The sequence below is a fragment of the Hemiscyllium ocellatum genome, chromosome 7 (assembly GCF_020745735.1).
Source record: "Hemiscyllium ocellatum isolate sHemOce1 chromosome 7, sHemOce1.pat.X.cur, whole genome shotgun sequence".
NCBI classification, from domain to species: Eukaryota; Metazoa; Chordata; class Chondrichthyes; order Orectolobiformes; family Hemiscylliidae; genus Hemiscyllium; species Hemiscyllium ocellatum.
The window spans coordinates 71,138,600-71,153,186 of record NC_083407.1 but is presented as its reverse complement, the minus strand read 5'-3'; the positions used below and the strand labels follow the sequence as shown (position 1 = coordinate 71,153,186).

General features: G+C 39.9%; 1 protein-coding gene across 5 annotated transcripts in view; it reads left to right on the top strand.

Moving 5' to 3' along the window:
• Window positions 1–274: 274 nt before the first annotated feature.
• sestd1 (SEC14 and spectrin domains 1) overlaps window positions 275–14,587 on the top strand; it is a 131,693-nt gene continuing 117,380 nt past the window's right edge. Inside the window, exons 1-2 of one of the 5 annotated variants that reach the window (XM_060827961.1) lie at window positions 275–514; window positions 10,917–10,982. The gene's annotated coding sequence lies outside the window, so the exon portion shown is untranslated. Of the gene's footprint in view, window positions 515–553; window positions 637–662; window positions 819–10,916; window positions 10,983–14,587 lie in introns of those variants that run through there. The other 4 variants (XM_060827963.1, XM_060827962.1, XM_060827964.1 and 1 more) reach the window with 4 other exon arrangements.

Sequence of the window (14,587 nt, the reverse complement as noted above, 5' to 3'; positions counted from 1 at the left end):
GTTAAAAATGATTTTAATAGCTCAATAAAATTAATCGGGCTCAATAAAATTAAGTGTACTATCTGGGGCTGACAACCATAATTAAAAGTAAAGGGGAGAATTTTGATAAAATATGACCAAGCCGTGAAAACTAAATGTATTTGATATACTTCTGCTGTGGTTTGATCTCCGTACAGTACACGTTGCGATGAGGTGAAATTTCCAGCTGTTCATTGATCCCATTGGAAGGTACTGCGCTGGCTGGGGGTGGTGGTGAGAACTTGTGCTTTGTGGTGCAAGTGGGCTATTCGTTGTGCGTGCCACGATTTATTTCGTATCAGACGTTAATGTATGTTAGACGCGCCGGCGAGGAGCTGCGAGCATCCTTGCTTGAAATGCCTTGTGCAGTGAGAGTGCCGCTCCTGCTGAGATCGGTGCATGGCTAAGTAGTCGGCGGCGGAGGAAGGGGGCACAGGGCGTGGGGAGGAGCGGCGTCTGCGACGAGGAGCAGCAGCGGGCAGCCCATTGTCCTCAGGTGAGCGGAGGCTCGTGCCAGCCTGTCTCACCTGTGCGCGTGGCCCGAGACCAGGCAGTCTCCCCGGGCAACAAAAGGAGCTGGCGATGTCTGCCCCGGGCGGCTCAGTCTGTGTGTGAGCGGTGGGTCGTGCGGGATAAGCCGGGGCTGGAAACCTGGTCTATGTCTTTCTCTGTGCGCGCTGATGTGTATGTGTGTGTGTGAGAGAGACAGGGACACACACACACACACACACAGAGGGAGAGAGGAGATCCCGATTGTGGCGGTTACTGGGCTGAAGGCTTTGCGAGGATTGAGGGGAAAGGTAGGCCCGAGGTGGGCTGGACCGAGCTTTGTTCACTGGCAGCGCCCACTGCCAGTTCGTGGTTCCTTCCCAAATCCCTGATTTCTATTTTTTTTCAAAAAAAGAGGAAACATTCTCAGCAGCGGTTTTGTTTGTGATTTTTGTTTTGAAAAAGGAACGAAGTTGCAATCTTCGTTTTCCACTGCACTTTGGTGGTTTCAAAGCACTGCCCCGTAGAGAGTGTAGCGTTCGTTGCACTCCAGCCATTTTCAAAAAAAGAAGACGGGCTGAGTACTTCCTGTGGGTTGGGAATGAAGCACAAATAATTAACGGTATATGCTGCTGTTGAAGCACCCGTGCCGCTGCCCTCTGCTTCAAGATAAATGCAGCGGTATAAAGTAGATAAATTAATAACATGGGCTGCTGTGGTTTGAAAGGTTTTTGTTGACAACTGGATGTCTGATATTTCAGGCACTATGCTTCAAAGACTAAACGGAGCAATCTGCATAGGTGATCTCCATCGTGGATGTGGAACGTGCATGATGTGGCCAAAGAAAATGCTTTCTAGGTTTAAACAGGTCACTGTTGTCAAAATCCCAAAGATAAGCAATTTGTAAATCCCTAATAGGTTGGGGACGGGACTCAGCCCACTGAAAGCACACTGGTTATCATGGAATGCAATGTTTTGTACTGCTTAGTCAGCTACATGTTGGAGCAGTAGTTTGCAGGGTTATTTGGAACAGCGAGAGCAAAACCCTGCCCCACTCATAGCTTATTCCTTCATTGTTCCCATCAAATATCTGACATATCTGGTTAGTTAGAGATGGTACACAAGATGTTTTAGTCACATAGACTTGGTTCATTTGGTCAGAATACTAGTCTGAGTCAGAAAGCTAGAGGTTTTGAATTCGCTGCATGGGATTTTGCATATTATTTAATACTTAAAAATAGAGAAATTGTATGTTATTATGCAAATATTTAGCTGTTGCTTTAATTGAGACATTTGTCTCTTTTATACGGAGGGTGGTGATGGGGGTTGTTTGTCTGACTAGAAGCCTGTGACTCAGTGTTCTGCAAGGTTCACTGCTGGGTCCACTTTTATTTATAATTTATATAAACAATTTAGATGAGAATTTAGGAAGCATGCTTATAAGTTTGCAATGGCACCAAAATTAGTGGTGCAGTCAACAATGAATAAGGTTATCTTAGATTACAAAGGGATCTTGATGAATTGGGCCAATGTGCTGAAAAGTGGCAAATGAAGTTTAGTTTGGATAAATGCGAGGTATTGCACTTCGGTAGCACAAACCAGGGTAGTACTTCTACAGTTATTGGGACGTCCCTAGGTAGTGTTCGAGAACAGAGAGACCTAGGGGTTCAGGTACATAGTTCTTTGAAAGTTGCGTCACAGGTAGACAGGGTGGTTAAGACGATGTTCAGTACACTTGCTTTCATTGCTTAGACTATTGAGTATAGGAATTGGGACGTCATATTGAGCTTGTAAAAGATGTTGGTGAGGCCATTTATGGAGTACTGTGTACAGTTCCGGTCGTCCTGTCATAGGAAGGATATCATTAAATTGGAGAGGGTTTAGATAAAGATTTATCTGGATGTTTCCAGGACTGGTGGGTTTGAATTATAAGGAGAAGCTAGATAGTCTATTCACTCAAGTGCAGGAGGCTGAGCGATGACCTTATAGATGTTAATAAGATCGTGGATAAGGTGAATAGCAAAGGTCTTTTCCCTAAGGTGGGGTCATTCAAAATTTGGGGACATATTTTTAAGGTGAGAGGAGTAAGATTTAAAACTGACCTGAGGAGCAACATTTTTACATCAAGAGTGATTCATATATGGGGCAAGCTACCAGAAAAAGCATTAGAGTTTCAACATTTAGAAGATACTTGGAAAGGTACATGAATAGGAAAGGTTTAGAGGGATATGGGCCAAAGGAAGGCAAGTGGGACTAGTCTGCTTTGGGAAACTTGGTTGGACTTGTTAGACTAATGGGTCTTTTTCTCTGCTGTTTCATTCTGTGATGTACTAGAACGTTTGGTACAACTTGAAGAGCAGGGACTTCTAGCAACATTTCTTCAGTAAAAGATAAAACTTAATTTGGTTAGTCCATGTGTAAAGTAGCACAGTGACTGCATTCTCATTTCTGAATCTAAATGAGTTCAAGTCCCACTTATGATGCATGTATCCTAGGCTGACATTTCTGTGCAGTATGGGGGAAATGTTGATGTGTCAGATAAGAAATTTCATACGTGTTCATGTATGCTGTCTCAGATGGTCCAACAATTGAGATATATTTCATTGCAGCATTGTGGAAGCTACTGTTTACCACATTGAAATAGTCACTGTTGCATTTGCTGTAAGGTACTTTCAGACATTGAGACTGAGTGTCTGATATAAACATCAGTCATTTTTCCTACTCTTTCTTGTCCTGGGCAGTCTTTGTCTTGTTATTTCCTCAAATTAAAATATTTAAGGGTTTGTTTTTCTTAATTTTCATTTTCATTTGAGCATAACAGTGACAAGCAATTCATAATAAAGTCTGAATGTAATGCAATTAACTGACAGAACTAGGCCAAGGATATAATGTTTTGAGACAAACCAGCTTTATTGTATATAAGAATTAAGCTACATCATTATGTTAATAGTGCTTTAGTTATGATGATGCTGTGGTCTACTTTTTTTTCACTAAAGCCCCCCTAAAAAAGTTCTTTCATGTTACAGGAATCTTAAAAGTTCAGCCACGTTTAGAATCGAACAATCATAGAATCCCAAAAATGTGGAAACAGGCTATTCAGCCAAACAAGTCCACACAGTGGAAACTGGGTGCATTACCCCCGCTATGGGCACTATTTAGATTTAGTCGTCTTCCTTTTGATTTTTGTCGTTGAAACCTTGTTATTGACACTTTGCTCCAATAGTAATAGATATATTTATCTAAAAATTAAGGGTTGGATTCTTCACTGGGTGCGAGTTGGGTTCAGGACAGGAAAAAACTAGGAATGAATGGCATTTGTGCTAAACCATAAATTTACAATAAAATCCTTTATTTGTTTCTTACTTGACAAGGGAAATTGATCGGTAAAACAGTTGAACCTCATTGGTCAACTGTCTCCACTTCCAGTTCTAACTTACTGCATAATTATAGACTACCTTTTCAAATGTAACAAACCTAGTCTTGGTTAAATTGTATTAATCAGTTTCTCAATCTGGTGCTTTTATTTATTGCTAATTCAAACTTTAATTCCAAAAATTGAAGTTCTATTATAAATATGAGAAATTATGGATCAGACATTCACAAAACAGGATGGAACACCTGAGATACTAAATAAATCTTAAACACAAAAAAAACTTCATGGGTCCATTTCATTCCAAGTGCAAGCTTTATTTTAACACACTATCATAATTTTCAGATATTTTTACTATTATTCTATAGATTGAATTTTATGATTGTTCTTGAAAATGATAGATCAGTGAGTTTGCTTGATGGAATTAATTCTGACATTAAATTAATTATTATTGTCCTAAAGGACAAGAGTTGACATGTTCCAACAAATCTAACGCCTGTCAGGGAAGATGGCATGACTGTTTGTTTATTTTTGAAGTGCTGCAAAAGTTTTGGACATGTTGAACACTTGATTGCTTATTTAGGTAACCCTTTTCATTTTGTATGCATATGAGAAGGATTGAGTCAATATATTTAATACATATCCAATTTTCAAAATAATATATGATGTATGAAACTATTGCATTTAAGATGTTTACGCACTTAGGGCTAATACACAGAAACTACGTTTGAAATTGTGATTGTAAAGGACCAAAGTATTAGCAGTGCTCCTTTTGAAAATAGTTTGGATTTGATTCAGTTAATGCACCAAATCACTTAAGTGTTTCTCTAGTGACATTCCTTATTCTCAAAATCATTGATTACAGCCTGTCTTTGTCAGCAAATAGTTTGTGTAGCAGCAATTCTCCAGTGCAGATTAAGGTTACACCATCAAATCAATGATGTCAGGCATATTTTTTTTTGGAAATACAAAAAAATTGGTGTCACAGCTGAAGACATACATCAATAACAAGAAAATCGAAAAGATGTTGGTAGCTGTCTTTAACTGTTTTGGCTATCCCTTTGTTAAAATTGATTTGCAAATTTTCTTCTTAATACATACTTCTTTAGCTAGTCTAGTTGGACTTGGAAAATAGTTGCTGTAAGATATAATCTGTATTGTGCTTGGAAAAACCAATAATTAAATGACTGTTCTGCAGTACAAATTGCTGGTAGTCTTAGGCATAGCTCTGTGATATTGTAGCTACATTAATTTTTGTAGAAAATGCCTTGTGTGCAATATATTTAAACGTGTGTATATTTACTGAACAAGCGTCTTCCAACATATACTGCAAAACCTTACATTGCAGTCTTTCTCAATGAACATTTGAATTCTGCCATGAGTGTGTCAGACAATCTGTCTTAGGGTATCTTGAGACTTGTCCAACTGATGCTTTGAGTTCATCAGTAATCTGGGAACATTGTATCATATTAATTTAGACTATATGTTGACTTTCACTTTAATGCTTACACTTCTTTGCATAACGGTGTAAGATTTGTAGTCTCCGATCCTTATTTTCTAGGGCTCAGGGATTGAGGAATTGGAGTATTGAGGAATTCATGTGCCCCTAATTATCCAGAAAAATGCTCCTTGTTTATGATACTCCAGGCTCAGTACCTCTGCCCAAAGGAACACTGCTGAGTTTATTTGCCCTCAAAAGGAGCTACTTGTAATAGATTCTTATCACACTCTTCTCCAGCATGGAAGCAAATGTTAAATTGGTATGCTCAAATTCCCTTTAGAAAGCTTTCTTTCTTTGTTTCATTTATTCATGGGATGTGGGTGTTACTAAGTGGCCAGTATTTATTGCCCATCCCTAGTTGCCCTTGAGAAGGTAGTGGTGAATTGCCTTCTTGAACTGCTGCATTCTGTATGCTGTCAGTTAACCCACAATGTCACAAGGGAAGGAATTCTGTGATTTTTACCCACTGTCATTGAAGGAACGATGATATATTTCCAAGTCAGAATGGTGAGAGGCTTGTAGGAGAACTTGTGGGTGGTGATGTTCCCATGTATCTGCTGCTCTTGTCCTTCTAGATGGAAGTCTTCATGGCTTTGGGAAAGATCCTATTTAAGAATCCTTGAATTTTAATATCTTATTAAAATTATCTATATTATATATGCTGTTCTTAAGTGTGTTGTGGAGGGAGTGGTGTGGTACCAATCAAGAGGGCTGTCTTGTCATAGAGTCATAGCACAGAAACAGACCCTTTGTTCCAACCCATCCATGCCGACCAGTTATCCCAACCCAATCTAGTCCCACCTATCAGCACCCGGCCCATATCCCTCCAAACCCTTCCTATTCATGTACTCATCCAAATGCCTTTTAAATGTGGTTGAAGCTGTACACTTTGAGGCAAGTGGGGAGTAATCCAAAACCCCCCTGAATTGTGCTTTGTAGATGTTAGGCTTTGGGGAGTCAGGAGGTGAATTACTTGCTGTATTTTTCCTAGTCTCTGTCCTACTCTTGAAGCCACTGCTTATGTGGGAAGTTTTTACAAATCCAGGGGAGTTTTTATGAATCCAGTTCAGTTTCTCATAAATAGTAACCGTCAGGAAGTTGATACTGAGGGATTCAGTGATGGTAACGCCATTGACTGTCAAGAGGCAGTGTTTAGTTTGTCTCTTATTGGAAATCGTCATCGCCTGGTACTCGTATGGCATGGAAGTTACTCGCCACTTATCAGTCCAAGACTAGATATTGTTTAGATCTTGTAGCATTTGAAAATGGACTGCTTTGGTAACTGAGGAACTGTGCATGGTGCTAAACATTGTGCAATCATTGGCAAAATCCCCTCTTTTGACTTTATGATGAAGGGAAAGTTATTGATGAAGCAGCTGAAGATGGTTGGACCTAGGGCACTACCCTGAGAAACCCCTGAAGTGATGTCTTGGAACTGAGATGACTGACTTCCAACAACCACAACCATCTTCCTATGCTCCAGGTATGACTCCAACAAGTGGAGAGTTAGCCCCCAATACCCATTACTTCCAGTTTTGCTGGGACTCCTTGGCATCAAGGCCACATTCAACTGAGTAGAGCACTGAGAGCTATCACTCTCACCTCACCACAATGAAATAGAACCTTTTATGAGACCACACCCAGAGTATTATGTCCAATTTTGTTGGTCTTAACTAACAAAATATATATTTGGTCAGATGGATTACAATGATGGTTCACCAAACTAATTCCTGAGATGAAGGAATTGTCCTGTCAGATTAATAGACTGGGTCCGTATTGTTTAGAGGTTAAAAGAATGAGAGGTAATCAGACATACAAACTTTTTACAGGGGTTCACAAGCTAGATCCAGGAAGGATGTTTCCCTGGTTGTGTGCCTAAAACCTGGGAATAAGGTTGCTCACTAAGGGCAGGCCATTAATAGAGCCTCAGAGTTTTTATAGTATGGAAAGAGGCCCATCAACCAATTTTGTCCATACTGGCAACCTTTCTAGGAAGAGCTGAGGAGTTTCCTTACCCAGAGTCATGGAGATGTACAGCATGGAAACAGACCCTTTTGTCCAACTTGTCAATGCTGATCAGATACGCTAACCTAATCTAGTCCCATTTGGCAGCAATTGGCCCATATCCCTCTAAATCCTTCCTATTCATATACCCATCCAGATGCCTTTTAAATGTTGTCATTGTACCAGCCTCCACCACTACCTCTGGCAGGTTATTCCATACATGCAACACCCTCTGCATGAAAAAGTTGCCCCTTAGGTGCCTTTTAAGATTTTTCCCCCTCTCACCCTAAACCTATGCCATCTAGTTCTGGACTCTCCCCACACCATGGAAAAGACCTCATCTGTTTACCCTAACCATGCCCCTCACGATCTTATAAACTTCTGTAAGGCCACCCCTCAGTCTCCAACACTCCAGGGAAAACAGCTGTGGCCTATTTAGCTTCTCCCTGTAACTCAAATAGGAGGTGAATCTTTTGGAATTCATTGCTATACTGTGGAAGCTTTGTCCTTGATTTTGTTCACGTATGCAATTGATAGATTTTTACATATTAAAATATCAGTGGATACAGAGAATGTATGGGAGAATTGTATTGAAGTACAATATCATCCACGAGCTCACTGAATTACAAACTAAGTTTGAAGAATTAATTGGATTGCTCTTTTGCCCCACATTTTTTTGTTTGTCTTATGTGATGATGCGCCACTGCATGTGGAACTTCGAGGTGTGCAGAGTAGAAAAAAATTGATGAGGCCCAACAGCGATGAACCCACCTGCATCAATGAGCCATGTTCCAGCTTTGGATGAGGAAAATCTCTCCTGTGTTTAACCAAGACTGGGCTGCAACATACTGTTCCCTCGCTGCAATTAACCTTGTGAGAAACACAAAGGTGGTCATGTAAACTTCGACTATACCAGTTATAATCTCAGCATAACCAACCTAACAGATCAGTGGTTGTAGAGACACAATGATCATTAACCAGTGGTGATCTGTATGCCCTTTACCTGTAGATTGAGTGATCAAATGACCCTGCCTTGGATAAAACTTCTTCCGTTATTCCCCGTGGCTGGTACGATGGCACCCTTGCAGTCTCCAGCTTTGTGATCAGTATCTGTTGTTGTGGCATTTTGACTCATCTATCCGGAATTATGCACTTTTTTTGACAGTGTGTAGAGAGTCAAAACTTTGCTACCCTTTCTCACCTATTTCAGCTCGATGTTCATTGTGTTATTTACTGATGCTGTCCTCCTTAGTGTTGCACCATGTATAAGAGTTATTGTCATCTTTGTGATGCAATTGTCCACTTGCTCTGGCAATATAAAGGAGACGTATGGATATTCAGCCTGCTTAGCTCATATGCATTTTGCTCTACAATTTTTTAAAGACCTGTCACTTGGGTATCACTTGTCACTCTCTTTTCCAGACTTCCCAATCATTGAAGTGCTCAATGTTCAAGCCACCTTGGCTGCTGATTCCTGTGCCCAACTCCATTCATATTTAGAATACTGAGTCCAATTTTGGGCAGTACACCTCAGGAAGGACATACTGGCACTGGAGCATATACAGCGGAGATTCACATGGATGATCCATGGAATGTAGACCTAACATAGGATGAACAGCTGAGGATCCTGGAATTGTATTCATTAGAGTTCAGAAGGTTATGCTGAGATATGATAGAAACTTACAAGATAATGCATGGCTTAGGAAGGGTGGACGCTGGGAAATTGTTTCCGTTAGGCGGGGAGACTAGGACCCATGGGCACAACGTTAGAATTAGATGGGGTCAATTTAGAATGGAAATGATGACACATTTATTCAGCCAGAGAGTGGCAGGTCAGTGGAATTCATTGCCATGGAGCGTAGTGGAGCCCGGGATGTCAAATGTCTTCAAGACAGAGTTTGATAAATCTTTGATCTAGCAAGGAATTAAGGACTACGGGGAGAGTGTAGGTAAGTGGAGTTGAAATTCTCATCGGCCATGTTTGAATGGCAGAGTGAACTTGATGGGCCAAATGGCCTTACTTCCACTCCTATGTTTTATGTTTTCTATCCATCTCATCTTGCTTAGAAGATTACTTCTTTTGCATTGGTTTCTGAAGCTGAGAGAGAGAGAGAGAATGAAGAGTTTTAGTACCCTAGTTACTATCAATTTTTTTCACACTTGTTCACCTAAGGCTGTTGTTAATATATTATTTCTTTATGAATTATGGGATGTGAATCAATGTTTCATTCCAAGCTGGATAGGTGCAGATAACTTTTTGTTTCTCAATATGTCAAGGTTTTATGAATGTGAGAGTAAACCAAGCCATGCAAATTTCTAGGATACTCATGGAGTATTGGTGCCTCTTGATTAGAATGGTAATTCCCATTCAGCTGGTTTTGTATATTCCATGTGCATTGTTTGGGCTTGTCAGATGATCATGACAGACATTTTAAGTCAATAACTTCTTTTAAAATCATTTTTAATCTGTGAAATTCTCAGATATTGTCAAATGATGTAATTTGAATATTCATGGTGAATTTTCATTAGAGTCATACAAGATGGCTTATGTCACACCAGCAATTCTCAATGAAAAGGTCAAGAGCAGTAAAGAGGCCAGAGGGACCAGTTCAAAAAGCTGAGGCTGATTTCACTGGCTGCACGGGGAATGTAGAGCATAGGAGCATAAGCCTAAGAAGTTTAATAAGGGTTCAATCAATTAAGACTGAGACGTGTAGAAATTTCTTCACTTACAGTGCTTTGGATCTTCAAAGTTTTTTTTCAGAGGGTTGTGGTTCCAGTGTTTAGTATATTTAAGGCTGAGATCAATTTTTGGTGTCTTCATGAATAGTGAGATATGGGGAGCAGGCATGATAGTTGAGGTCGAAGATGTGATTGGATTAAATGGCTGAGTAACTTCAAGAGTTAGTTATCCTTGCACTCACTCAATTTATATTGCATTCTTGTGGTTTATCAGTTATAACGCAACTGGCAAATTCATTTTATTTCTTTCTGGAGAGCCTCTTTCTACACTCACGGAACACTGAAGTTTGTGAGAGATGGACTATATAAGGGACAAAATATGCTTTCAAGATGTGAAATCCATTTTTTAATCATGTTGCAAATTAATTTCAGAAATCTATTGTGATAGACATTAAGACTATTGTGGTAGATGCATGTAGTATGATACTTCTTAAAATGAAAGGCATCCTCAGTCTCTTGTTTAATACATCACACTGATCCATCAAGAAGTCTGAATCTGCTACTTTTTTCGGTTTCTCTCCTACCATCTTTTCTGAAACTGTTATTCGGTACTAAAGCAACCTTGGACCTCAAATCTTCTTTACTGGTATCCTGTGCTGTACCATTTGTAAACTTCCTCTTGTCAAAAATATTACTGCTCCTATTATATTCTGTAATGTAACATATTCCAACCATTTGCTTGCCAACTTTCTCTGACATGAGCCCAGTATATTGACTTTATAATCCTTATCTTTGTTTCAAAACGTATAACTTTTACCCATTTCCCAGTTTTACTATTGTTTTCTTTTTTAGGACATGAAGTTCTATTAAATTTTGAGAGACCAATGAACCATGTATTTGCTAATAGAGACCCTTGAAGTAAGTAGTAACATTACTTTCAATGCTAAAGAATATTTGGTAAAAAATAGTCCACAAGAAGGGGTTGGCAATCTATTTAAATAGTTCTTACAGGTAGTTCTCCTATAATGCCCTAGTTGTATTCCAGTGAACTTGCTTAATAGAAATAATGGGGCCTGGGTGAAATGTGGGGTGAGGGGCAGACCAGCAAAAATGATCACTCACCATCACTCAAAAATAACTCAAAAGTCTAATGTAGGGTTTGACACAACCTGAAAGAAGGAACAAATCATATTTATTAATGAAACAAAAGTCAATTTAACACAGTACATTTAAAACATGTAAGAAAGCTGCCCTCTGTGCAATGCCTTTCACAGAAAGCTGCTCTGTTGGCAGCTGAAATCAGTGCATGCACAGTACGGCACGGACCGATCCCTGCTGGAATCGCCCTAAGCGCTCTTGAAAATACCATTCCTTAATTCTTCAGCAATATTATAGCCAAATTGAGCTGGTGAAATGTATGTTATCCCAGAACTACCTGTATTTAAATTTTGATTTTGTATTGCTTTATTTTCACTTGTATCTGCCCTAATTGAGCTCATTTTTAAATTAATTCGGGAATATGTGTTGCTGGCTGGGCTATTATTTATTGCCTATCCCTAATTATCTTTGAAAAGGTGATGATGAGCTGTCATCTTGAACTGCAGCAATTCATGTGGTGTACTTTTGGGACTGGAGTTCCAGAATTTTGACCCAGCAATTTGTGAAGGAATGCCAATGTATTTAAGTTGGGATTGTGAATGACTCTGAGGGGAACGTGCAGGGGCAGGTTCTCCTACGTAATTGTTGCCATTATCTTTCTCAGTTGTTGGTTGTGGTCATGAGTTTGGAAGGTGCTATCTAAGGATTTTTGGTGAATTCCTGCAGTGAACCTTGTAGATGATATGCACAGTTGCTACGAAGCATTGGTGGTCGAGGGACCAAATGTTCATGGATATGGTGCCAATGAAGCAGGCTGCTTTGCTCTGAATGTTGTCCCGTGTCTGAAGTGTGTTTGGAGCTGCACTCCCCCAGGAAAGTGGGGAGTATTCACTAAACATTTGACTTGTGCCTTGTAGATGGTGGAAAGACTGTGGCAAGTCAAGGTATAGATTACTCGCTGTAGGATTCCTGGTCTCCAATCTGCTTTGGTAGACACTATTTATATGGTTAGCCCAATTTAGTTTCTGGTCAATGGCAGGTTACTCGTGGGGATTCAGTCATGGTAATGCCATTGAATGTCAAGAGGAGATGACTGGATTCCCTATTGTTAGAAATGGTCATTGTCTTAACATGTGTGGCATGAATGTTACTTGCCACTTATTAACCTAAACCTGGATAGTGTCCAAGTCTTTCTGCCTTTGGATATGGACTGCTTCAGTACCTGAGGAGTTGCAAATGGTGCTGGTTATCCACAATCATTGGCAAACATCCTCACATCTGACATTATGATGGAGGGAAGGTCAGCTGAAGATGGTTCGGCCTAGGCAGTATTGAGGAACTCTATCAGAGATGTCTCTGAGTTGAGATGATTGATCTCAAGCAACCACAATAATTTTCCTTTGTACAATTGGTTCTGCTGCAATGAGTATTTCTTCAACGCGAATTGGCTTTAATGTGATTGAAGAATTTAGACCATTATTTCTAGTATGTGAGCTTTCCTTACCTGTATTGGCTATAACATGATTCCAACTCAATTAGTTTAAATGGCACTGCTATTATGTGATTTCCTCGTGGAACGTGATAATTTCGATCTCGTGTTATCAGAACCAATTGTGCTAGATATGACACACCTAATGGAGAGTTTTTCCCTGGATTCCCATTGACTCCGTGTTGCTCGGGATCCTTGATGATATAGTTGGCGAAAAGCATCTTGACGCCTAGGGCAGTTGCTCTCATTTCACCTCTGGTATTCAGCTCTTTTATCTATGTTTGAACCAAGGCCATAATTAGGTAATCAGGAGCTGAATTGCCCCGGCTGAATATGAATAAGAGTAGGTCATTCAATCCTTTATCATTCAGTAAGACCATGGCTGATTATCCACTCAGTACCTTGTTTCTGTTGTCAGGTACATGTTATAGTTATAATGGAATAGCTTGGCCGAGGGTACAGCAAGTTCTGGACTATACATCGTTAGAACATTAGGACATGGAATGGCCAATCGAGCCAAATCAGCCTTTGTAACTCTGTATTTGCAATGCAGTAAAAAAAACCTTCAAAGATCTTCAAAATTGACCTCCATGGTTTTGAACCAGACCTTTTGAATAACCAATCCCAGAGTCGCCAAATAATCCATTATTAATATCGAATTTTGTAGCTTAACTAAAAATCTTTATCTGTCTGAGAAAGGATATTGCCTGCAGTGACCCACATATTTTAGTTGGGCAGTTAGGATCCCTTGCCTTTCCGATGGACAGTTTGCTGTATTCCATGAAAGTTAATTTTGCAGGTCAAGGGCAGATTTTCTCCTGGATCGTCTTGTGTTGCTGAATGGTCTTCAGTGAAAGTCTTCCCTGCTGGGCTGGCTTCCAGGCAGGTTTTTATTCCCCATTTGTACCAGCCCTTCCAAAATGTTCTGTGGCCTTTGGCCAATGGGGTTATGAGCTAGATTCAAATGGATGTTTTGCCAATATCCGTCACTTTTGCCATGTGTAAAGTACACTTGCTTAGGCAATCAAGCTGTCAGAATATCTGATCGATCCTTCTTCAATACGCAACATAAGGGCTGGTTGTAACTGGTTCTCCTTGAACCCTTGTAACCTTTTTGATCCTGGTTTTTCCAGCTCATAGCTGCTGTTTAGCTTGTCCAATTTTCCTTTGGCTGATTTTCTTCCAGCTGTTGGTCAATTTACAATGCTCCATTTTGGGCCTGTGGTTGTTTGACCACAACAGTAACTGCAGCAGAATAAAATTAAACAACAAAGTAATCTACTTGGTTTGTGCTTTAAGCTTAATTGCCTTTGTTTTCAACCCCAATCATATTAAAATCAGACAAACAGCCACTGTTTAAGGGGTAAACAAAAGAAAGTAACAAAACTTTTCACGATTCACAGTCATTTCACCAGCATACATGATAATTTCTTGGTTGATTCTCTGAAGATGTTGATCAGGTCGTCTTCACAGTGCACTGAGACAAAGGCAGTAATATTTATGGATGAGTTTTCTTTTCTGTAACTTCCAAGAGCTACTCATTGGATGTTAGGCAAGGAACTTTCAAATCTTCATGCTGTAGCACCAACAACCAGATTCTTTCTCACAGAAGTCACTGCCCAAAACCCAATTCAAACTCTGACCACTCCTGTACTGACTAATAGTCTCCTCCAGTTCAACATTCAACATTTGCCATCTGTTTGAGCATAAGTTTTTTCCATGCTTTCTGGAGCCAGTTCCCAGGCACTGTCCTCATTAATAGCCAAATTCTGCTCTTCTATGGTAACGAAGCATTTGCAGAACCTTTTGATCAGGAACCAAGCAGCACTTAAGTTCCAGACCTGATCTCACTCATTAACAAAGCTTGTTTGGTATGTTTTCCTTTTAACTTTTGTACTGTGGATTTAGATCATGTTATCTTTAACTCACAGTTCCC